At 46.1% G+C, this 24,501-nt stretch overlaps 1 long non-coding RNA gene across 1 annotated transcript; it reads right to left on the reverse strand.

Annotated features, from left to right (window-relative positions):
• On the reverse strand, positions 1–24,501 carry LOC145539163 (uncharacterized). The gene is made up of 4 exons (XR_014077611.1): positions 24,296–24,501; positions 20,344–20,465; positions 19,758–19,925; positions 1–1,028 (listed from the first exon to the last, which is right to left on the reverse strand). It is a non-coding gene; the product is annotated as an uncharacterized LOC145539163 (long non-coding RNA).

Raw genomic sequence — 24,501 nt, forward strand, 5'->3', positions numbered from 1 at the left:
TTTATTTGTTTTTTATTTGGCTGTGCCAGGTCGACCTTCGTTGAGGCAAGCCAGATATTTAGCTACAGCATGCAAACTCTTCGTTGTGGCATGGGAGATCTAGTTCTCTGATCAGGGATTGAACCTGGGCCTCCTTCTTTGGGAGTGTCCAGTCTTAACCACTGGACCACCAGGAAGCCCCGGTTTTGTTTTTAGATGAAGATAGTACCTAAGGTGATATCTTGGGCCACTTCAGTCACTGGCTCAGTTTCCTGAGTTTCTCCAAAGCACACACAAGGTACACATTATTAAACTGGTTGGCAAAACAAGTAAAGGTAGTTCATACTACAACACTGTATGCTTACAAAGATCTAAATGGTAAATGGCATGTTATTTATTTTTAATTACTATGGGGAAAAAAGAATGCAGTACTCGTACATGTCACAACATGAATAAACGTTAAAACCATGTTTAGTGGAAAAAATCTATATAGAAAAGACCACCCAGATCCCATATTCACCATGTCTGTTTTAAATCCATCAAGTTTGTCCAAATACCTGAAAATCTCAGTAACACTCTAAAGAAAGAAAAAAGGATGAGGATGGAAAAAAAGATATAGTCATACAATTGAACAATTGCTGAAAGTGGAAGTGGGGTTGTGGATTACATTATAATGGAGAAACCATATGATTTCCTGATTTTGAAGGTTATGTGCTGGTTCTGCAAGAGAATGCACCCATTTTGGATAAAACACATAGAGCATTTCAGATGATGCGGCAAATGTGAGTACTTTTTCCCATTGCTAGGAGTTTTCTGTACATTTTAAATTACCGGAAAGTAAATTATGTTTCAAAACAACCATGTCAATACCACAAAAGAAAATTAGATCAGAAAGGAATGAAACTTTCTTATACAGACCAAGACTTACCCAGACGAGGTTCAAGGGAAGCTGTGATGCTCACTGCCATTGTAGGAGTCCACATGGAATGAAGAAGTACTGTGGGAAGTCTATTAGTAACCACCATGTCTTGGGTCCTCTGCATGACCTACTGCAGGAGAAACAGATTTTACAAATAAACTTTTCCACATAACTTCACAAAAAGTTGTTAGACTATATTCAGTAAAACTGAATAATTTCGGATCAATTTACAATCATATAAAATATTATAATTTACAATCCAAATCAATATGCAAAAATCAGTTGCGTTTCTGTACACTAATAACAATCAGAAACAAAATAAAAAAAATCCCACTTATATTTGCATCAAACAGAATAAAACATCTAGCAACAAACTTAATCAAGGACATAAAAGACCAGTAGTCAGAAAACTAGAAAGCACTGATAAAGAAACCAAGAAAACATAAATACACAGAAAACTCCTCCACGCTCATGCACGGGAACAATGAGGAATTAAAGTGTCCATTTCAGCCAAAGCCATCAACAAATACACTGACTGCAATCACAAAATAATATTCAATGGCATTTTTCACAGAAATAGAAATATGCCTAATATTAGGCTGCTAATATTGAACAGGACTTTAAACAGCCAACAAGACTGAGAAAAAAGAACACAGCTGGAGGCATCTTCCTCTCCGACTTCAAACTACATCATGGAGCTGTAGTAACCACCACAGTGAGGACCTGGCACGAACACAGACACACGACGGACTCGAGGAAAAAACAGAGAGCCCAGGAGCGAACCCACATGTACTGGTCAGTTCATGAAAATCAAACCAGGAACGAGCAAAGAGGAAAGGACAGTCTTCACGAGAGACAGTGACAGGAAAACTGGCCACCTACACTAAAGAACATCACTGGTCACCCTCTAGATCATCTAACAGAAATCTAACTAAAAACCCACCATTTTGCACATGGAGCTCTTTCCCCCCGAGTCCTCTGAGATGGACCGCCGGTCAGCGCTCAGCTGGACACAGGAAACGTCTACTTCACCCTCATTTTTCCCTCTTGCAGCACCTCCCTGCTGGCGGGCACTGAGGCGACCCCCGCTCCTCTCAGCCTGGACGCAGCCCCGTTATCCAGAAGCCAGAGCCCTGACGGCCCTGAGGAGACAAACCTCCCGCCAGTTGGTCACCAATCCGAGTCTGAAGGCAAAGCGTCCTGTGCCCGCGGGTCAGAGGGGCGTATGGTGCCCACTGTGGGCCGCCAGAGAAGAGCGGGCAGCCCCGCGCTCACAGAGCCCAGAGCGCTCACCCAGAAGCAGCTGTGCTGTGAGCACTCAGACTGGAAGCCCAAACTGAAATGGAGCAGAATATCTCCATGACCCTCCTCAAAACAAGTCTAAGGAACAATTAGAGCCTAAGGAACACATTTGAGTCAGTTCTAATGAAGTGGATGGACCTAGAGCGTATTAAACAGGGAAGTCAGTCAGAAAGAGAAAAATATGGAATCTAGAAGGACGGTACTGACGAATCTGTTCACACAGCAGCAATGGAGATACAGACATAGAGAACAGACTTACAGACAAGGGTGGGGAACAAGAGGGAGAGGGTGGGATGGATGGAGAGAGTGGCATGGATGCATGTGCACCAACATCTGTAAACAGACAACAAATGGGAATTTGCTGTATGACTCAGGGAACTCAAACTGGGGCTCTGTAATAACCTAGAGAGGTGGGAATGGGTGGGATGTGGGACGGAGATTCAAGAGCAAGGGGACACACATACACCTACGGTTAATTCATGTTGATGTATGACAAAGCAAACCAATATTGTAAAACAACGATCAATCAACTAAAAATAAATAACTTAAAAAAACATGGAATGAAATGAACATAAACACAAACTTTACAACACTGTAATTCAATTTTAAAAACTATAAAAATTTTAGAAAACAACAAAAGACCTACATGACCTTTGGTCTGGTGATGAGTTCTAACACACAACAAAAAAGCCAACTTACCAAATTATTAACATAAATTACTTAAAACATTGACTTTTACAATTTTATACAATTACTCTGTGAAGGACCTTACTCGAGAGAACCAAAAGACAAACTGTTAAACGAACCACTGACCACCCGCCCTTGACAGGCCACAGAGAAGAGGAAACGCTTGCAGGCGTCGTCTTACAACAGGAGGTCCTGGTAAGGAGCCAGGAACTAACCAGCTACCACCAACCAGGATTCTGGAGAGGTCAAAAGGAGATGGGAGACTCCAGTCCAGAGGTCCTACCAACCACCCAGGATCCTCCTCGCTGGAATCCATCTCAGCTGAGGGACGCGTGTGCCCCCAGGAAAGATCCCAATTCAGAATGACGGGCAACAGACAAACCAGAAACTAACCCAATGACCATAAAACCTGAGACTGTGAGCCGCGTGGCAGAGCAGTTGTCTCCGTTTCCCTCGCCCTCCCACCCTCCGCCCGGCAGCCCTTCCCAATAAAGCCTCTCGCTTGGACAGCGCTCCGGCCTCGGACAACTCACTTCCAAGTGTCAGACAAGAACCCACTCTCAAGCCCTGGAAGGGATCCCCTTTCCTTCATCAAAACCAATATCCAAGAGAAAATATCTTCAAAATGCTGTCTTGTGGAGAAGGAAATGGCACGCCCTCCAGTATTCCGGCCTCAGAAATCCCGGGGACAGAGGAGCTTGGTGGCTACAGTCCAACAGCAGGGCATTTCTGAGGGGAGGAAACAGTCCCGGGAAAGTTGAGGCACTCGCCAAAGGGCCCAGAGCTTTTGATAGCACAGCCAGAACTGTGGCTGAGGATTCCCAGCTGCCAGGCCTCTTGATCCTGGCCTCTTTCACCACATACATGTGTGGAAAACTAGAATCTAAAATATGCCCTGGTGGCTCCGTGGTAAAGAATCTGCCTGCCAGTGCTTGAGATGCAGGTGTGATCCCTGGTGTGGGACGATCCCACATGCTATGGAGCAACTAAGCCCGTGTGCCACAACTGCTGAGCCTGTGCTCCAGATCCTGGAGCCACAGCGCAGAGCTCACATACTGCAACTACTGAAGCCCGTGAGCCTGTGCCCCACAAGAGGAGCCACTGCAGTGAGAAGCCCGCACACCACTAACTATGGCCCATGCTCACCAAAACTAGAGAAAAGCCCACACACAAAGACCCAACTCAGCCAAAAATAAATAAAATCATTTTCCTAAAAAATGCATATCTGACAAAGAATCTGTACTCAAATTGTCCAAGAACGCTAGAGCAAACAAGCCCATTCATAGTTGATAAAGACTGAAATAGACACCTGGCCACGGAGGGTATACTGATAGTAAACGATCAGACAATAACACACTCAAGACACTGGTGGGATGCATGCACAGCCCCCTTTGGAAGACAGTCTGACAGTTTTTTCAGCAACCCCATCGGACAAGCACTGAATTCTATACATAACAAGTGGTGGAAGTCAGGTATCTTACCATTGGAATGTGATGTTACAGATACACAAAAGGAAAGGTTACAACATCCATGTCATGGTGGATCAGGTTGGAGACATCATCACAAATTACCTTTAACTGAATATGTTCAAAGGTAAGCTGGAATACATGTATATATTTCCATGTATTGTCAGCTGAGTATATGTAGCTCCTACATGTATGTTTTAAATATCATTCTGTAATAAAAAGGAACAGGAAACATCCCTGGTGGCCGGGTGGTAAAGAATCTGCCTACCAATGCAGGGAACACGGGTTCAATCCCTGGTCCTAGGAGATTCCACAGGCCCAGGGACAACTAAGCCCCCGTACAACTATTGAAGCTTGCATGCTCCAGAGCCCAAGTTCTGCAACCAGAGAAAGCACTGCAATGAGAAGCCATGGGACAGCAACTAGAGGGTAGCCTCTGCTCACTACAACTAGACATCTAGCAACAAAGACCCAGCATAGTCAAAAATAATTTAATGTTAAAAAAAAAAAAAGGACAGAAGTTCTTTGAAGAAATGACTGAGACTAGGGGTGAGACAGTAAATATATAAGCCAGGCTAATCTTAAATTATGAGAAAGTAAAGAATGTAAAGACAACTATCAAGCTGTCCAAACTGATAAAAATGAATGATTACACAGTTCTATCTGTATACACTAGCAAATAACAATCTGAAAAGGAATTTAAAAAAACAATTCCCTTTCAATAATGCCAGCATTAATAAAATACATTGCCACGGATGTAATGAGGATGACAAGACTGCCACACTGGAAATTATACAATCCAGGGCCAGTGACAAAGCTTGATTGCTCAGGGCTTTTGTGTCATAAAGTTTTATTAAAGTATAAAAGAGATAGAGAAAGCTGCTGACATAGACATCAGAAGGAGGCAGAAAGAGTACCCCCTGCTAGTCTTTAGCCAGATGTTATACAGCCACTAGCAGTCTGCTAATTAAATAAAGACAACGTATCAGAAAATAGCACCAGGCCCCTCACCCACAACATGCATGAGAAAACATTGGCAGCAGGTGAGCCATCCCAGGCCATAAAATGATTGACATGAATCTTGAAGAAAGGCAGATTTCCAAGCAAATATATAGTTTCATTAACGTAGATTAGGAGAACAAGGTATGAGTAAAACATACTGGTTTGTCAAGTCAGTTCTGAGCCTTTAGGAGGAACCGACTTGAGACAGAGTCTAGGGTAAATACATAGCACATTAACATAGCTTAAGACAAACATTTCCATAAGAAAAATGCATTGCTTAGCTCAAGGTTTGAGAAAAGTTAAGTTCAGGTGGAGCCAGGAGTCGTCATGGCAACACAGGTTTTTAAGAGAAACCTCCTTTTAAATTTGTATCAAGAAGGGGAAAAAATGTAACACTAGTTTGTTTCCTCCTGCCTCTTAAGAGAGAGATAAAAACGTCTGACACTTGCAGCCTATTCCCTCTGTCTGGAGACCCCTGGCCTTCCTGCCTGTTACCCTCTGGAGGCCTTTAGGAAGCAATACACAAGCTGATCCTAACATACACGTGGAGTGACAAGGGACTCCAAGGAGCCAAAACAATCACATGAGTCTGCAGTTCAAAGGTCCTCCAGTGTGCTGTGCTAAGTCGCTTCAGTCATGTCTGACTGTCCGAGCCCGCCAGGCTCCTCTGTCCATGGGAATTTTCCAGGCAAGGGTACTGGAGTGGGTTGTCATACCCTCCTCCAGGGGATCTTCCCAACCCAGGGATCGAATTCCTGCATTGGCAGGTAGGTTCTTTGCCACTAGCACCACCTGGGGCAAAAGTGCCTAAATGGAGATCAGGGAAACCCAGCTAGGAGATGAGAGGAGGCTCAGAGAAAAGCAAGTGAGGGAAGGAGACTCCTAGTCACATTCAGAGAAGCCCAGCAGGTAGTTCTCCAGGAGGTAGAGGAGGGGGAAGCAGGCTGGAGCTACATAGAAGAGGAAAGAGGGAACTAAAGCAGGGGCCCCCAACCTCTAGGATCTGATGCCTGATAATCTGAGGTGGCGCTGATGAAATAATAATAGAAACAAGTGTTCGCTCACTCAGCCAACCCTTTGTGACCCTATGGACTGTAGCCCACAAGACTCCTCAGTCCATTGAATTCTTCAGCCAGTTCTGGAGTGGGCTGTCATTTCCTTCCCCAGGACATCTTCCCGACCCAGGGATTGAACTCGGGTCTCCGCATTACAGGCAGACTCTTTACCAACTGAGCCACCAGGGAACAGAAATAGAAACAAAGCGCACGGGAAACGGACGGCACTTGACACATGCTGGGGAGGAGGCTCCTTACAAACCCCGGAGCCAGGGTTCCCGGAAGGATATCCCATTCTCCCCTGGACCATCCACCCTCTCTGGGTCTCAGTTTCCTCATCTGTAAAATCACGGACAACTGACTATAATTCATTCCTGGAACCCAAGCCCATTGAGAGGGATGGGAAATATTACTCCAAGGCCTGGATGATAGACCAGATTTAAAGAAAAATATGGCATTGCTGCTTTTCAGTCAAACAGACAAATACAATCAAGGAAGGAGTCCCTGGCCCTGCGGGATTTGCCTAGGGGTCTAGTCTGGGAAATTCTTACACATCAGGAGATGGCTCCGAGCTGGATTTCCACAAACAAGAATATCCATGCGAAGGACAAGCCTGTAGAGCTCTGTGCCCATCAGCCACGGGAAGAGACTGCCTCCCGACAGCCAGCAGCATTTACGAGTGACCTCCTAAGGCCTTCACCAAACTACAGGGGCACCTCTGCGTTTTCTGTTTCCCTCACTTTTCTGACTCTTTTCTTAAAAACACGCACATTTCTTCATAGAATGCCACAGTGGAAGGAAAATAGGCCTTCAATTTTTAGACCTCAATTTGCAAAAAACTTGGAGCTTTTTTGTTTTTTTTTAATTAAAGCACCACATAATTTAAAAATTTTACACGTTCTAATTATTCAGTTCCAAAACACCACACTTATTGTACGGGGTCCCCATGGAAAGGCCCCCTCTCAGCAGCAGGACAGCCACAGATGCCACCATGAAAGGGCAGCCAGGTGCCCTCCTCCCTTCTTTTCCGCCTGGGTGGCCGCCAGGTTTTTAAATCCACGCACCCTACTAAGTTTCTAGGGTGCAATACGTGGACCCCTCCCTTTCCCATCCCAGAAGGTGGTCAAGGGCCCGCTGGGCTGCAAACTGCCGGAAGCAGGGCTGGGCCAGCCGGCCAGCGGAAGGGTTGTGGAGTCCCAGCAGGTGAAATCACCAGGCAGCATAAATCCCTTGGACTTCCTGGGGACCTCGCTGCAGGCACTAGGCTGCTCGGGAAAACCGCGCGGGTCTGAGCTTTAGGCGACGGGGTAAAGTGGTAAAGGCCCTAACCCTAACCTTAACCCCAATGGCGAGGCCTTTCTGCGACCGCCAGGTTAGGGGGCTCCGAGACTGTGCCAACAGAGAGGGCGGAATACGTGGTTCCCTGCTCCACCCTGCGCCAGAGCCGCAGTTCCCTTACCTGTGGTCCGCACCCCTCCGCTCCGCTCACTGGATGCCAATCGATGCGGACCCAGGAGCCCACGAAATGAGCGTTCCCAGCCGCAATGGAGACCCCTGAGACCCGGGACCCACTACCTAGGAGCTCGGAGGAGGCGCGCTCCGCCCCCGACGCGGCCAGGTGCGCTCCGCCCACACGCCCGCTCCCAGGAGAGGCCCGCGGGCCTCGCTACTGCCGCCAGGTGACATCCATCCGCGAGCAAATCCACCCCACCGAGACGACCCGAGCTTTCTATCCGCTGATCTGTCTATAATTCAGGGATAAAACTGTGACTACAGAAATCAAAGATGACCTGACCTAGGATGGCCATGATTTTCTATAGAACCAGAGAAAATTGGTTAAAAAAAAAAAAAATTTCTTGGAAATTGTAAAGCTGTTGTTTTGCATATGCAATTAAGAACAATTAGCTTGTTAAAAGGCCTGCCTAGGGCAAAGCTTGAAGTTAACCCTTTCCTTGAAAAACACTGCCCACTTTGCCCGAGATCTCAGCCTTGGGCAAATGAGAACTTCAAGCCCCCCTCCCCCCCAAAAAAGGAGGTCAAAGAGATATTTTAAATCTTAGGCGGAAAACTACAAGATCTGTCTGTCTGTCTGTGTGGATTTATGTATGTCTCAGTGTGAGGTGAGTCTTCTGTTTTTTGATAATATTGCTGAAGTTGTGAGTTCTTATTTAAATAATCTAAAGAAAAGGAAGCCCTTACAAATCAAACAGTTCTAAATACAGGAAAAAATTGACCTAAATGAATTTTAGATTCATGTGAACTGGGAAATAGTCAATATTAAATATCTAGTATTTTTTTTTTTGCTACTCTAATATAGACATGTCTAAGAGTCATTAACATTAAGCATAAAATTTTTATAGTGTCTAGGATTATTATAAGTTAAATTATAAGTTAAATATTGCTATATTGTTATATCTGTCACAAGCTTGTCAACAAAGAAAGTACCTCTAAAAACAAACAAACAAAAAACTCCTAAAAAATGTAAATGCGATATGAGCTTTTAGCTAAACTATTAAAAATAATTATGTTTTAAAATATCTGTCTATAATAGTCTTGATTGAAGGCAGAGGAGAAGGGGAGGACAGAGGATAAGATGGTTGGATGGCGTCACTGACTCGATGGACATGAGTTTGAGCAAGCCCAGGGAGTTGGTGATGGACAGGGAAGCCTGTTATCCTGAAGTCCATGGGGTCGCAAAGAGTCAGACACGACTGAGCAACTGAACTGAACTGAATTTACAATAGTTTCTCCAGATTTTGGTTACCTGAATTTCTATTGTTGTGCTAAACTAAGTGATGACAGTGTATTGAATAGCTAGGTCATTTCCAAATAAATTAAGGTTCTGAAACATTCACTACTTGACAGGACCTTCCTCTTACACAGAAACTGAAGAGATGTTTGACTATCCATGAATAGTGTCTGGTGCCATCCTGAGATGTTCACTATAAGAAAGCAAAATTTTTTTTAGATAGTATCACTGATACGTATGTTCACCAATCTATAGAATGCCAATATAAAAGTCAGTTCTTGGTTGCTTAAGGAAAATGTATTCTTGTTATTAAAGAAGGTATGAGGAATGAAATCACATTTTATGAAGGAAAAAGAAGTAGTTCTGACTTACAGGTGGCAGTTTCAGGATGGGAGAAGCAAAGGAATGTGTACACAAAGGGATAAGGAGGTTTTATGGAAAGTGGGCCCCCAGAAAAGAGCTTTGTGCGTAGTACAAGTTTTCCTGAGATGTTGAACTGCCTTTGCTGATGGCTTTTAAGTTTCTTTACCTCTTAAGTGATCTGTTCTAGGTTTACCTTTGAAATCTTTTGTTAACTTTGGCTAAGTGGCTAAGTATTGTTTCACAGTGACTTATGTGATTCCTACCTGACTGTTATAAACCCTTTGGATATTTATGAACAAACCTTCCTAAATAATTGACTTCTAGCTAACTTTGGGATGCTTAAAAGGACCCCTGAGACCTCCCAAAGAGAGATATTAAACAACCTGAGTTCATTTGGCCTGTTAAACTACATGGGAAGTGTTGTCAGAAGGAGTGATGAATCTTCTCAAGTTACATTGTATGGTTGATGATACTAATATAGATATCCTAGAAATTATGTGACATTCATGAAAATCTGATATGTTCTGGTAAAATGCTGTCAGTTATAATTCTAGTTATCATATTAAAGTGTTTCAAGTCACAGCAATGACCAGATTACTTTGTCAATTTCAATTTAATCAGGTTTTAAACATGCCTTCTATGATTTCGCACGGATGCCTTTGCAAAAATACTGCTACTTCAAGATATATGGAAAAGACTTTTCTAAGCTTACCCGTAAACAACTTTTTTGTTTCTTATCTGGTAAACTGGTACCAGACTGGAATTTAGTCTAGTCTCTAGGTTAAGAGAACACAGTTTTCTTAGAATGCAGCTTTCGATCACAGATTATGACTTTCTTTACCTTTCAGTGATTTATATTTGTTTTTATCATCTTTTTTTTACTTCGGTAAAGTAAATAAGCATTATTTTAACATTATGGTACATGTAGGATGGACCAAGCTTTCCCCACTCCTGCAAATTCCCTTAAGCCCTCAGATTCTTCTGATGGGACCAAGGTCTCACTTCCCTCCAGAGGGACAATCTAAGCTTTTTATCAGCTGACCTGCCCCTGATAGCAGAGTCAATTTGAGCACTATTTGGTCTATAATTCAGGCATGAAACTATGACTACATAAAGGAAAGATGACTTTTTGATGCAGGATGGCCATGATATTCCTTGGACTTCAGAGAAAATTGGTTAAATTGACACTTTTTCTCTTGGAAACTGCAAAGCTGGTTCTTTTAGCATATGCAATTGAAAACATCTAGGTGGTTTGGTCAGTTTTCATCCCAGTCCCAAAGAAAGGCAATGACAAAGAATGTTCAAACTGCCGCACGATTGCACTCATCTCATACGCTAGTAAAGTAATGCTCAAAATTCTCCAAGCCAGACTTCAACAATACATGAACTGTGAACTTCCAGATATTCAAGCTGGATTTAGAAAAGGCAGAGGAACCAGAGACCAAATTGCCAACATCCACTAGATCAAGGAAAAAGCAAGAGAGTTCCAGAAAAATATCTATTTCTGCTTTATTGACTATGCCAAAGCCTTTGACTGTGTGGATCACAAAAAACTGGGGAAAATTCTGAAAGAGATAGGAATACCACACCACCTGACCTGCCTCTTGAGAAATCTGTATGGACGTCAGGAAGCAACAGTTAGAACTGGACATGGAACAACAGACTGGTTCCAAATAGGAAAAAGAATATGTCAAGGCTGTATATTGTCACCCTGCTTATTTAACTTATATGCAGAGTACATCCTGAGAAATGCTGGGCTGGATGAAGCACAAGCTGGAATCAAAATTGCCGGGAGAAATATCAATAACCTCAGATATGCAGATGACACCAGCCTTATGGCAGAAAGGGAGGAAGAACTAAAGAGCCTCTTGATGAAAGCAGTTGAATCCATGCAGGCTGAAGAGCACCAATGACAGCAGAGAGACATAGTTCTTCTATTGCTTCCTACCAAATAAAAAAGAGAGAAGAAAACTTGTAACTGTTTTTCTGACACTCAGATCACCAAAGGGAGAAACTGCTATGAGTATGTGGATGGAAAGGACACGTCTTTGGCCAACTGGATGAGGTGAGTGCAGTGAGTCTGCAGTTTGTAGATGTCGCTCTTCCCTCAAGCCCACACCCCTTTATTTCTCAACCTGTCTCCCTCAATAGCTTTCACATCTTCTTTCCTCTTTTCCCTCCATATCACACTCTCTCATTTCAAAAGACATTAGAAAGAAAGAACTAAAAATATAGCATGTGCCCTCAAAACACAAGTCTATATGCTGAACAAAACTGGGGGACTTGAAAACAACTTGAGGAGTCTACATTCACCAGGGACAGTTTAACTCACTTAATTGACACTTACCAAGCACTTTATGTTTCAGTTTAGACAGTGAACTTCATTACTGAAGCAGATCACACAACCCATGTCCTTTTGGAGAACATACTGCAGAGAGACATTAGCCAATTGATTTTAGGAACTGCAAGAAGATCCAACCAGTCCATCCTAAAGGAGATCAGTCCTGGTTGTTCATTGGAAACACTGATGTTGAAGCTGAAACTCCAATACTTTGGCCACCTCATGCGAACAGTTGACTCATTGGAAAAGACCCTGATGCTGGGAAGGATTGGGGACAGGAGGAGAAGGGGACGACAGAGGATGAGATGGTTGGATGGCATCACCGACTCGATGGACATGGGTTTGGGTAAACTCTAGGAGTTGGTGGTGGACAGGGAGGCCTGGCGTGCTGCGATTCATGGGGTCGCAAGGAGTCGGACACGACTGAGCGACTGAACTGAACTGAACTTTAATTTTTCTATCTTTGAGTAACTGCACAGTGCCAGGATAACCTAACATGGGAGACCTTGAGCCCATGTGGGCAACAAGCTCCCCAGGCTTGGTTCCAGTGAGAAGTGAGCCCTGAGGCCTGGGAAGGAATGAGGGGCAGGATGGCCGTGAGCATGGCCATTCTCTGAGGGCCTCTCCTTTCATCAGGGCAGGCAGAAAGTGAATGAACTATTACTGTTCTGGGTCTCAAGCTATGTCAGAGCACTCTCCAAGTTTCGATGGGAGAGGGTAGGCAAGTAAATAGGACCCTGGCTACACGTGGGGAGATTGAAGAAAAGCCTCGAGAGAGAAGGCAGGCTGGGGTGAGCGCTGAGGGCTGTGTGTTAGCCTAGAAGCACCAAGTCCTGTGGAATGAAAGAGAACTTAATTTAGAGTTTAGGGGAGCTGGAGGTCACCAGCCTCATGGACAGTCCAGGTGGAGACGAGTCTGGAACTGGGCTCTGGAAAATGGCTAATTAGGTAAGGAAAGAAAAGCATTCCAGCCAGGAAGAGGACCAGAAACAGGATCTGGAAATAGGAATTCATACGGCCTGGTCGAAGGTGTGAACAGAAGGTCCCCATGAGGGGCGGTGGGAGCCACAGCGGCCTCAGAGCCTGAAAGCAAGGAGCTGGGCATGGTCCGACCCTGGAGGGCACTCGTCACCTGAGGTTTCTTTCCCTCTCCCGGCCTCGACCCCAGGTACGTGAACTGTGCCCAGGACGACGAGGAGCAGAACCTGGTGGCCTTCCAGTATCACGGGCAGATCTACTGAACCTGCCAGGTGGTCAGACCGGGCTGTGAGCTGCTGGTCTGCTATGGGGAGGAGTATGGCCAGGACCTCGGCATCAAGTGGGACAGCAGGGGGAAGAGCGAGCTCGCGGCCGGGAGAGGTGAGTGCCACCCCTCTTCCAGCGCCCCAGCCCATCCTGGGGAGCCTCCCTGGTCCGATTCAGAAGCAGAGTACAATTCAGTCTACAGTCAGTCAAGTTGCAATTAAAATGCCTCAGAATTTGATTCATTTCATATGACTGTTAGAAAAGATTTCTATATTAAAAATGTTAGTTCTACTTTTCAATATTTCACACAAAAACTATGCCACATCACCTTCTGCTGAAAGGCTCAGAGACAAACAGCAAGTTTCCCAGCACCGACCCGCCCTCTCACCCCTCCCTGTTTCTCCCTCATTTCCTCCCATTTCTAAGCGACACGTGTACAGTGATTTGCATTCAGTCACTGTTTCAGTTTGTTGTCACGTGAGCTCATACTCTGTGCCAGACAGGGCTCCACCCACCGAAACAGACAGAACCACTGCCCTGGGGCAGCACAGGCTTCATACCAGACAGGGGCTGGTGCTCTGAGGAAAACAGCGCAGGAAAACTGCCTCGGATCAGCGTGAGCAGAGGGTGGGGTGTGGCGCAGGATGGTGGGGCAGGGTCTCTGCAGAGATAACACCCCTGGGAAAGGATTCAGGCAGGGGAGCAGCCAGTGCCGCAGCCCCAGGGCCGGGAAGAGAGCCCATGCCAGTGGTCGCAGGAGGAAGCACAGAGGGCAAGAAAGGAGCTGGACGGGACACAGAAACCTCAGGGCCCGTGTCCACGTGCAGGCCCCAGGGCTCTTCCTGGGTGACACAGAACAACCGTGCGGCTTTCAGCTGCAAGCGGCACGTTCTCTGTTCTGTGACGATGCTTTGGCTCATTTTTGGGAAGAGACGGTAGCGGGGAGTCCCCTAAGAAGTCAGTTCACTCCCAGACATGAGGGGAGAGTGCGCTGGCTGAAGATGCACGGGAGTGAGGGTGTGAGGAGTCTGGCTGGAGGTGTATTTTTAAACAGGAATTCCTAGTGCATGTTAAATGGACTAAGACTGAATGAAATAAATGAGGTATGAATACTGCTGAGGCTTGAGAAAGGACATGTCTTTATTTTCTGATTTATGGAAAACTGAGAGAGGAGCAATTTGTGAACCAGTTGGGGCAGCAGGAGCAAGAGATCTGTTGTCAGTGGGAACTGGGCCACTTGGTCTCGTCCAGTCTGAAACCCACTTCCTGCAGAGATCGGCACAAAGGCTGCTCTTTGAACCAGGAGCTGCAAAGTCACCTTTACTCACACCTGCTCTAACCACCCCCTGTGCTGCCTCCCATATGCAGAGAGCTCCAGGCCAGGCGCCCCTAACTTAATAGACCCTCTCCCCTCACAGGGAGCCACTCAGGAAGATTCTACCTAAGTCATCAAGAGTCTTATCTCTCAGTAGGGTAAAACACCTGTGGCCACGGTGACATGACTTTTCAGATACTTACATGCAGGGAAAGGTCCCTGCAGATCCACCTCTCTCAGGAGAGACGCTGCCTCCGATGCTGCTGGAAGGTCCCTAGTCTGGGTGATGTGTAGAAAAGGCCCTTGACACAAGCTTCCTGGATTTCGCTAGATGTAGAGAATAAGAATGGAATGGAAAAGTGGACTGTAAAGACACACTTGATGGGAGACAAATCGTGAGCTGTCAACCCTAAGATGATTAGTGGGCAGGCCTTGCCATGGCAAACCAGCTACCTGACCAAAAGCTTCCTCTTTCAGGAGAACCGAAGCCCAAGATCCACCCACGTGCCTCCTGCTCTCTGGCCTTCTCCAGTCAGAAATTCTTCAGCGAACACGTCCAACACAGTCACCCCTCTCAGACGCTCCTGAGACCATCTGAAAGAGACCACCTCCAAGCAGAGGATCTCTGCCCAAGGAATCAAAATCAGCAGCAGCGATATTCCGATCCACACAGCCCAAGTGACAAACCTGAGGGTCACGAGGCAAAGAAAAGGCCCCAACCTTTGCTGAAAAGCATAAGGCTGAAGAGGATTTCAAGGGCCTCTTCCTACTCACCCAGAGGACAAATAGGGGGTTCTGGGGTGCATGAGAGAATGACAGAAGAGCCCAGCACAAGCCAGAAACTGAATCCAGAGGACACAGGCAAATTATTCATGGGGGCAGGGGTCTCAGGGATTATAAAAGCCAAATACAGAGAGTATGGGCAAGTCTCCAAGGATAGGTCAAGTCTCATCACAAACCAGAGGACACACACAGGGGAGAAGCCTATGTGTGCAGGGGGTGTGAGTGAGTCATGACCAACAAACCACATCTTAGCCACAGGAGGATTACTGCAGCCACCCCATGCCTCAGCTCTAAGGGGGCCTCAGAGGAGGTCTATGACCTGTTACTGTCCCCAAGAGTATGAGGAGAGACTTCCCAGGTGGTCTAGTAGCCAAGATTCCAATGCAGAGACCCATGTTCAATACCTGATTGGGGAACTAACTCCCACATGCTGCAACTAAGACGTAGTGCAGCCGAATAAATAAATACATAAATAAACATTTTAAAGAAAGAGTGTGATAAACACAGAATTAATTGATTAAATAGACCTTCCACTTTCATGACAGGAGAGGAAGTAGATAAACAGCAGAGGGTTTCTTAAGTGTTCTGGAGATGTTCATGCCAATTGCCTTCGTGGTTTTTTGTACTCCTAATAAATTTTGTCTCCAAACAAATCTGAAGCCCAGACTACATACTTATTCACCGCTTATTACTGAGAGCAGTGGGGTCCAGTGGTAGCTGAACCCCTGGGAAGGCATAATTCTGGAGCCAACTCAGTTAGGTCATGGGACAGTCGGTTCTTGGGTCCAGGAAGAGGAATCTAGGGTTTGAGACAGACTCACCAGGGAAGAGAATTCCTCAGCCTCCTGGGAAGTGTGGTCTCTCCTCCTTATAGACCTCGACTTTCCTTTGGCCTCTCCTGGTTGCCCTCTGGTTTCCTCTGACTTCTGTGGCCTCAAAGGTGAAGGCCTCATGCATGTGTGTGTGTGTGTATGTGTGCCTTGCTCAGCCTGGACCATCTGGTCTTTGCCACTCCCTCAGGGTCATCACAGCATCTGGACTCCAGATTCAACCACAGGGATCCAGTTCTCAGCCCTTCCCTCAACAGCTCTGTGACTGTGACCTGGGGCAAGATGCCCAGCCTCTCTGTGTCTCTGTTCTCATCTGTGACACACGGTGGAGGCAGCAGCATTTTAGTCTGATGCATGAGCACAGGCAGAATCTGGCAGAGGCTGGCTGAGGATGCAAGCCCCACCTTTGCTGTTCTTTGTGTTTTTTTCTTTAACTTTTTCTTATTTTTTAATTGAAGGATAATTGCTTTACAGAATTTTGTTTTCTGCATGTCCTTCAGCCCCCACACCTTCCAGGTTTTCAGAACTAGACGAGGAAGGAGCCATTTAGGCACTCGGCTGCCCTGATGAGTGGGTGTGAAGTCAGGGGTGCTAAGGGAAGGTGACCTCCCTTCCCACCACAGCCGTTCCTGCTGAGCTGGGCAGCCCCATAGCCCCTCCACAGACAGGCAGTGCTGACAGTCGTCCGCCTGCCAAGAACAGAGCCTGGAGCCGCGTGTGAAGGAAGTCCCTGTCCGGCCCCCATCCCACCCCCACACGGAGGGTCCTCAAAGCCCACACAGTGGCTTCTCTATGCACAGGCCTCGTACCTGTGTCCACATGCTCTGGCCAACGGTGTCATGACCTTGAAATTCTTAACTATGGAATAGTTCATCCTTACACGTCCCTTTTATGAGTGAAGTCTGATGGACCCGGGATGAGCAGAGCAGATACGCACAGCACGGGTCCCAGGGGTGACCAGGCTGCACGAAGAGACAAAGTGGACACAAAGGCCCCCCGGTGAGTGAAGGTGGGGACGGCATCAGGAAGCTACTCTTGCTTAGACCCAGAACTGAGTTCCGACAGAGAGTGGAGACAATGGCGTTCTAAAGAGTCAACCACACCCTCCCCTCTGTGAATGACCTCTGCCCTGGCCTCATCCTTCCAGTATGTGTTTAGGAGGCTGAAGTCCGCCCAGTCACCAGAAGACACCAAGGGGAGAGTGGGCCACGGGGCAGGGGGCGGAGGGTGCAAACTCCAGGACTGGGGGCGATGGCCCTCAGTTCCCTCCCTGTGCCAGGTTTCTGAAGCATCTCTACATGAACCATGTCAGTAATAACCACCCACTATTATTTTCTCGTTTCTTTCATGCTTTCTCAAAGGAACACGTTTGTCTGTGGCTTGGTTTCCCTACAGGAAGGGAGGTCGTATAGACTCCCCATCTTCTGCGGCTTTAGGCAGGGGCCGCGGGAGGGAGAGTTAAGGGTGGTGCAGGCAGAGGGGCTTCAACTGAAATACGGTGGGGACCGAGCAACTTGCAGGGGCTTCTCACCTGCACCTCCCACCGGAGCTGGGCCTGGAATCCCCTGGGAGCCTGAGCAATTCATAGCTTCTCCCTCCCCTCTGCTCCTCTCTCTTCCCCTCAAAAAGCTGGCTCCTGGGCCAGCCCACAACACCCCCAAATCCCCCATCACCCACAGCCCCGCACAGGCCCTCCCTCACAGAAGTGGGACGACCTGCATGGTGGCGGGGACGGTGTGTGACCCCAGAGCTTGGGGTCTCAGCTGACCTTGAGCAATGGGACTGGTGCTTCACACAGCCTCCCAGCCCAGGGAGCTGACAGCAGCCACAAGCCACGATCTGAAGCGGGGGGTGGGGTGGGGATGTGAGCTGTCTGAGGTCCCATCCTGTCCCCACGACAGCGGCCAGGCCTCACCTGACACCGTGACTGCCCTGCACGGGCACACAGGACAGCAGCAGTCACGGGGACGGACAGCCAGCTGCCTCCACCGCAGGCTCCACTCTGACTGCAGCGGTCCCACAGCTGTACCAGCCCCACCTGCGCGCCGCTCTGCTTGGCTGCCAGGGCTCGGGGACCCTACGTGAGTCGGTGAGGGCACAGGTCCAGAGGCCAAGCCTGTCTTCAGCCACCAGACCCACCCTGGTTGCCAGACTCATGAGCCTAACCGGTACCTGAAGCCTTTGGGAGAACGACACCACAGACGCTGACCTCAGAGCTCAGACCCCTGAAAACTTACTAAACAGGTTGCTTTTAGTCTTTTTTTAAAGGAGGAGGTTGGCAGGAAGGAGGGAGGGGAATGACTTCCTTGGTGGTTAAGAATCCACCTGCCGATGCAGGAGACATGGGTTCAATCCCTGATCTGGGAAGATCCCACCTGCCATGGAGCAACTGAGCCCATGCACAAGTACTGCAGCCATGAAATTAAGATGCTTTCTCCTTAGAAGAAAAGTTATGACCAACCTAGCATATTAAAAAGCAGAGACATTACTTTGCCAACAAAGGTCCATCTAGTCAAGGCTATGGTTTTTCCACTAGTCTTGTACGGATGTGAGAGTTGGACTATAAGGAAAGCTGAGCACCAAAGAATTGATGCTTTTCAACTGTGGTGTTGGAGAAGGCTCTTGAGAGTCCAGTAGTCTTCAAGGAGCACGAACCAGTCCATCCAAAAGGAAATCAGTCCTGAAATATTTATTGGAAGGACTGATGCTGAAGCTGAAACTCCAATCCTTCGGCCACCTGATGCCAAGAGCTGACTCATTTGAAAAGACCTTGATGCTGGGAAAGATTGGAGGTGGGAGGAGAAGGGGACGACAGAGGATGAGATGGTTGGATGGCATCACTGACTCAATGGACATAAGTTTGAGTAAACTCCAGGAGTTGGTGATGGACAGGGAGGCCTGGTGTGCTGCAGTCCATGGGGCCACAAAGAGTCAGACAAGATTGAGCAACTGAACTGAACTGAACTGATTCTTAAAGATCTTATTCAGAAAATCAAAAGACAAGCCACAATCTGGGACAGAAGTATTTGCAAAACTCATATCTGATGAAGGATTTGGACTCAAAATAGACAAAGACCTCTTTAACAACCCCATAAAAAACAAATAAAGATCTGAACAGACACCCAGCCAAAAAAAGATATACAGATAGTCAAAAACAAAAACATGCTCAACATCATACACCATTAGGGAATTATAGATTAAAATCATGAGATATCACATCACACATATTATTAGGACTGTAAATTCTAAATATATGACAATACCAATTACTGGAGGCTGAGGAACAGCAGGAATGCCCCCTCACTGCTGGTAGGCTGCATGCATAGCCACTTTGTAACACAGTTGGGCAGTTTTCTCCCAAGCTAAACAAACCTCACCTTGGGATCCAACAATCATTATTTCCAGTATTTAAGAAACTGCTTTGAAAAATCCATGCCCAAATGCAAACAAAGATGAACTTAGGCACAGCAGCGCTATTCATAATAGTCAAAAACTTGAAGGCAAGTAGAGTAGGCCACCCCAAAATAAGCCTCTCTGGTGTGAGGATTATTTACATCGGCTTCAAGGGGAAAAAAAGAGGACTCCCAGTAAACTAAGTAGCAATTGCCTTTTGTGAAGGACATTTACAACAGAGAAATCTCTGCATTTAAGGGTTGCCCCTGTTTGCACCAGAAATAGAAGGATAATTAACTCAAGTAACTTATCAATGGAAAGGTCCTACCTTAAATCTACCAACAATCATCCTTCTTTACTGTGTCTTGATGATAACCTTCCATAACCGGCTTCTCTCATTCCCCAAGGTCTTACTTCTGTCTTCAGCTGAAGATGGTATTTAAGGTGATGGCTTAGGACATTTCAGGGACTGACTCAGTTTTCTTTGGTAGCTCCCCTGTATACAGTAGGCATTTGTTGTTTTAGTCACTAAGTCATGTTCAACTCTGGGATCCCATGGACTGTAGCCCCCCAGGCTCCTCTGTCTATTGGATTCCCCAGGCAAGAATACTGGAGTGGGTTGCCAATTCCTTCTCCAGGGGATCTTCACAACCCAGAAATCAAACCCATCTCCCCTGTTCTGCAAGCCATCAGGGAAACATAGAGGAGGTATGCTTCTGTTTTTTCTCCTGGTGATTTGTCTTTTATTATGGAAGGGCAGAATAAAAATTGTTTTTCCTCCCATACACATGCAATGGAGTATTACTCATCAGTAGAAAGGAATGAACCACCAACCCTCAAAAGGCATGGTTAAATCTCACGTGCATATTACTCAGTGAAAGAATGCAGTCTGAAGAGACAGCGCGCAGCCTGACCTCATTGATGAGGGATGGGCTCGGTTTGGTTGGTCCTCCTGTTTCCTGGATCTCAGAGGGAGCAGGCCCCAGGGGGCCGTGGAGCAGATATGTGGGGTTCTGCTGCAGATAAGCAATTCAAACTGAAATAGAGATGAATATCTTATGATTTCTCCAAAATAGTTACAGAACAATCAACTGGAAACCATATGAAATGAAATGACTGTAAACACAAACTGTAAAATTTACACCAAATTCACTCAGATTCATTAACAGACATTTAAAATGCAAAACAATCAAAATTACTTGTATATATAAGAAAATATACATGACTTTGGCTTTGGTCTGCATATCATGAGCTTTGAGTTGTAACACAGAAAACACCAATACACAAAAGAAAAAAATATGTGGACTTTATAAAATAAAAGATTTCTCCCCTGAAAGACCTTATTCAGAAAGTCTAAAGACAAGCAACAAACTGGGAGAATAATATTTGCAAACACATATCTAATAAAGGATTTGGACCTAAAATAGACAAAGACCTCTAAAACAGCCCCAGTTTAAATTAAAAAAAAAAAAAAATGGGTAAGGATCTAAACAGAAACACCTGGCCAAAGGAGATATGCAGATGCTCAATATCATAGAAAAATTATACAAAAGTATCATACTACTAGGGAATAACAATTAAAATCATGAGTTAACACACTGCACCTATTAGCACTGCTGAGCTCCGAATATATGACAGTAGCGATTGCTGGAGTGTGAGGAACAACAGAAGCTCTCCTTCATTGCTGGTGGTGTTGAAGGAAGGGGGACCCCTTCCAGGCCCCGAAACTGGGCTCTTGTCTAACACTCGGAAATGAATTGTCCGAGGAGACACACGTGCTGACAAAGAAAGAGATTTTATTGGGAAGGGCGCCCGGGTGGAGAGCAGTAGGGGAAGGGAACCCAGGTTTTATGGTGATGGGATTAGTTTCCAGGTTGTCTTTAGCCAATCATTCTGACTCAGAGTCCTGCCTGGTAGTGCTGAAGGAGGAAAGTAGGCCGAACAGATTCCATCTTGAAAATCAGTCTCCGTCATGAAACCACTGTGAAATTTGGACTATATGCCTGGGTGCTCACCCGATGGACACTAAATTATATGCCCAGTATCCATGGAGACGATGTATCAATTGGAAAACTGACCCCTGGATAAAAGGCCTTCAGGACTGTCACCAAGGGAGTGTACTAATTTACCCCAAAGCAAAACAAATTATCTGTACAATATCTATTGATATATGTTACCCTGTTTATCCAACTAACACTTACTGCATATAAATCACAGCTAGCCTTGATTATATCTCTCCTTTACACTATCCAGACTAGTTTCAAGGAATCTGGGGATGTGGGTTTAGACACGTACACTTATGGTATATAAGGTTGTCACACAAACTGGTCAGGGTCCTTGGCTAAGAGGAGACTCTGTAATAAATTGCACTCCACTATTTGCGTTGTCCTTCTGAGTGAGTTTGCTTCCTGGAGAACATGGCTACAACAGTGCACACCCTGTTCAGCCAAGATGGATGCCAGAGAGGATTCTGGGAGGTGGTTGGACATATGGTGTCTCCTTTTGACCTTTCCCGAACTCTTTCGGTTGGTGGTGGCTTATGAGTTCCATGTTCCTTACCAGGACCTCCAGTCATAAAACAACTCATGCAAATGGTTACCATGGTGCCTGGGCAGGGTGGGCAGTCTCAGTCAGTGTGCTTCCCCTAACAGTGGGATGCCTGTACAGCCACTGTGTAAGACAGCTGGGCAGTTTTTTCCAAAGCTAAACAAGTCTCACCTTGGGATGCTCAGAACTTAGTCAACTGCTTTGAAAACCTATCTCCAAATTCAAACAAGGAGGAAATTATGCACAGCAGCACTATTCATAATAGCTAAAAACTTGAACAAATAAGGATATCCTTGAATGCACAAGCAAAGTGGGATACATCCATGTCAAGGCAAACAGAATACGCCGCCCCAAGATATGCCTTTCTGGCATAAGGAATATTTCAGTCTCATTAAAAAAAAAACAAACAGGAATCTCAGAAAACTGTATGGAGATGAAGGACATTTACAATGGAAAAATTTGCATATTTAAAGGCTATCCCTCTTTGCACCAGAAATAGAAGGATGATTAAACCTCAAGTAGCTCTTTTCAATGGTGGAGCCCTGACTTAAATCTGCAAACAATCATACATTTCTTTACTGTGTTTTGCGTGATAACCTCCCCCAAGGACTTTCTCCTATTGTTTTTATCTGAAGATAGTATTTTAAATAATGGCCTTTGACGTTACAGTGAGTACCTCACTTTTTCTGGGTAGCTCTTGTATATACAGGAGGTATGTGCTTAGTCGCTCAGTCATGTCCGACTCTTTGCGACTCCATGGACTGTAACCCGCCAAGCTCCTCTGTCCAGGGGGGTTCTCCAGGCAAGAATACTGGAGTGAGTTGCTGTGCCCTTCTCCAGGGGATCTTCCCAACCCAGGGATCGAACCCAGGTCTCCCGCATTGCAGGTGGATTCTTTACCATCTGAGCTGCCAGGAAAACCCATACAGGAGGTATACAGGTTATTAAACTTCTGTTTTTCTCCTGGTAATCTGTTTTTTCTTTTTTACAGGGGAAGTCTCTACCAAAAATCTGGAAGGGTACAAGGAAAATTGTTTTTCTTTACAAGCATAAGCAATGGAACACCACTTAGCAATAGAACGGAATGAACCATCAGCTCATACACTGTTGGTGAAAGAATCCAGTGTAAAGAAGCTGCACACACTATTGAACTCAACGAGGCAGCAGTTGTAACCAGGGAGGGTTAATTTTAAATTTACACTGGCTCTGCTTCTATGACTGTAACTCTTTTTTGTTATAATAAATATACATAATGGCCTGCCTCTGGGAGATAATCTGAGCCCCCTATGAAGGACTGTAAGGAAGTGAGACTAACACATCCCCCTGCCTGAGGCTTGCCATTCTAGGAGACATCTGCAAGGATTGAAAAGTCTTCTTGCTTTGTTTCCTCACCTGCCCCCATTTCTGATCCATAAAAGAGCCTGGCCACCAGACCCTGACAAGATGGATATTTTGAGGCACTAGCCTGCCGTCTTCTCAGTCAGCTGGCTCCCCAATTAAAGTCTCTTCCTTGCCTCGATACCTTGTCTCTTGGATTCATTGGCCTGTTGTGTGACGAGCAGAGTGAGCTTGGACTTGGTAACACAGTGAGCAGGGCATGAAGCAGGATCTTAATTCCCTGCCTAGGAACTGACCCTGGCCAGCCTGGATGAAAACCAGGAATCCTAGACACCAGAGCAGCAAGGGCTACAGGCTAGAAGATGTTTTCCCTTGACTCTTTGTCCCAGGGAAAAATGCATTTATCCTGGAGGCAGAGACTGTAAACCAAGTATAAAATTCATTATCATAGACATAGTGTAACAACAAGTGGGAGAGCACATAGAGAAACCATTTGTTTAGTTGAGACAGAAGCAAGGCAGAGACGCGCATCTGGAGAGAAAGTGTGTGGGCAGCCCCCCCCCCCCCCCCCCCCCCCGGGGAGGAGCAGCCCAGTAAAGAGGCGGTTAAGTCATTCATACAGGTCAGTTCTTCCAGGTCTTTGTCTTCCATCATCCAGTTATCTGGTTTCTTTTTCAACCTGATCTATGCTGGGACCCTCCCCTTGGCGTGCACACACCCGTCAGCCAAGATGGACCTCAAAGTGAAGGGAGGCACAAGACTCATTATGGCCTGGCACTGTCCCCAGACTTTCAACCCACAAAGAGCCTTCCTGTGCATGTGGAGTATCTTCTTTGTCCCAAAAGACGGGGAGCAGCAATTCCTGACTCCTTTTCTCACACAGGGTTTTGCCCCTCTTTGTCCTTGCCTTGACTATTACCTTGACTATTGCCATAACTGTTACTTGAACGTGTTTCCAAGAGAAAAACCCTGGCTATTTACCCTGTTTCTGTTGTTACCTCCATTTCAGAAGGCAAAAGAGGCTGATTGTAAATGCCTTAACTGGCGTCCAGCTATCTCTTGTCTCAGGAAATGCTAACCGTTGTGAGTATCCAGCTGAAGCCCACTTCTTCATGTCCCATGAAATGCAAACAGGAGGCCAGTTGCTAGTGTCTAACCTGGAGCCCAGCTATCTCCTACATCATTGT

The sequence above is a fragment of the Giraffa tippelskirchi genome, chromosome 2 (genome assembly GCF_054371585.1).
Source record: "Giraffa tippelskirchi isolate mGirTip1 chromosome 2, T2T-mGirTip1v1.2.pri, whole genome shotgun sequence".
Lineage (NCBI taxonomy): Eukaryota > Metazoa > Chordata > Mammalia > Artiodactyla > Giraffidae > Giraffa > Giraffa tippelskirchi.